We start from the raw sequence: 1897 nt of genomic DNA, 5'->3' as shown, positions 1-1897 counted from the left end.
CCAGAAAGATCCAACCAGTTGTTTTCACATGACTATTCTTTTACTGAAATAGTTATAGTGAATAAAGACTCTGCACTGATTTAAAGTCCTAAAAAAACTTTTTACTAATATTTGTTAAAGTTTGTGCAAAGAAACACTATTTAAAAAGCTTTATGTAAAGTATGTAAATAAGTTAAATAAGTCATATAGTTAAATCCCATAAATTATTTAAGGTGAAAACACTTTTTTTTTTCATTTTAGCAGTTTTTAATAAGAACAGTATATAAGATTATTTTACTCTTGCATCTTCTCAATTGTTTCTTCCTTATATTTGCTCTTTTCCTTTCCTACTTGGCGAGACTTGGTTTTCCGTTCAAGGATCTTTTTGCAGTCTTTGTCCAGCTTCCATCTAGTGATAATCACCTTGCTGGGGTGAATCCCCACATGGACCGTTGTGCCCTTAGCCTTTTCCCGCTCACCCTCTCAATGTAGATGACATATTTCTTCCTGTAAACTTGGACCACTTTGCCAATTTGCTGACCTTCATAGTGTCCTCGCACAACCTGAACTTCATCGTCCTTTCGGACGGGCATAGATCACACGTTGTACTTCTGCCTCAGCTCTTTGGAAAGGGGGGAAGACATAATCTTCCTTTGGATGTGGGAAGGTGCATTGAAATGCCTTTTACAGTTCTTGCTTGGGTCAGAAGTCATGAAAGGATGGAACTTCATTTTGGCCGCTACTGCTTGGGCCATGGCTGGGAAAGAGAAAGGTCTCTGCGTTGCTTCCGGTTCTGTATGTTTGAAGGAGATAACATTTTCTGACATCTTAATTTCTACCTATGTTTATAGTACCAAATCAGAATGTAAAAAATAAAAATAAATACTAGGTCATAACATTCTTGAAGTTTTCCTTGGAAAGATGTCCTCTTTTGAGCCTCTGGTTAGTTTGATAATAAAACTATCAGACTGACATTCTTGTTACTGAGGAATTAGATGTAATCAGTGAGATAAATGCACCCTTTTTCTTTGTTTTTCCATTTTAAGAAACTAAAAGTTCAAGGTTATTAGCATATACTCGATTACAGAGAAACTAAATTGGACCCTGACTCTTCAGTTTGTTTTCATCTACATTATTTTGTTTCACTTGTGACATTTAAAAAATCATTCATAAGGAGGTAACTTCACAAAAAACCTACCTATTTGATTGGTAGTGAGTGTGAGTGTGAAGAGACTGATGAAAATGAAGATATTTGATAAACTACCAACTTAGCAAATACATATATATATATGTGTGTGTGTGTGTGTGTGTGTGTGTGTGTGTGTGTGTGTGTATACTTGAGATATTTCTATGTATTTTTCAGGTTTTGGAACAGTGGGTAACTATTTATGGGTACCATAATATGAAATTTGATGTTAAATTCCCTTTGAGTTTTTTGTGTGGTAGCTCATTTTAACATTGCTAAATTTGTGGGGGAAAGAGCATATTTCTAAATCAAAGTGCATGAGTATAGTTCAAAAAATTATGAAGTTGTATTTCTTTTTTTTTACAAAACTTACCCCAAAGTATGCCAATGACACAAAAAAATAGTTCAATTGGGCCAGCAGGTGGCTTGGGGGTTTATTGTGGCTGGATCCTACAAGGCTGATGGTGTGATTCTAGTCTTGGGCCCCATGGCTTGAAAAACATGCTGAGTGCATGTGTCACTTGCCCAAAATTCTAAGAAGAGAATGGAGGAGAAGTGATTGTGATGTGGCCCTTTCCCCTGGGGTGCTTTCTCGCTATTTCTCTCTTTCTCTGTCTCTTTCTGGTGAGTGTATGTACCCTATGACAAACTGAAAAAAAAAATGAGTTAAGGGGAACCAGCAGTTAGCGTAATGGCTATGTCGCTGGACTCCCATGTAGTCGACCGCAGTTC

At 36.7% G+C, this 1897-nt stretch overlaps 1 pseudogene; it reads right to left on the bottom strand.

Annotated features, from left to right (window-relative positions):
* Positions 1–273: 273 nt before the first annotated feature.
* On the bottom strand, positions 274–758 carry LOC102472017 (60S ribosomal protein L26 pseudogene; annotated as a pseudogene).
* Between the last annotated feature and the right edge of the window lie 1139 nt (positions 759–1897).

The sequence above is a fragment of the Tupaia chinensis genome, unplaced genomic scaffold, assembly GCF_000334495.1.
Source record: "Tupaia chinensis unplaced genomic scaffold, TupChi_1.0 Scaffold149256_1, whole genome shotgun sequence".
In the NCBI taxonomy this organism is placed as follows: Eukaryota; Metazoa; Chordata; class Mammalia; order Scandentia; family Tupaiidae; genus Tupaia; species Tupaia belangeri.
This window is presented reverse-complemented; position numbering and strand designations above follow the sequence as displayed.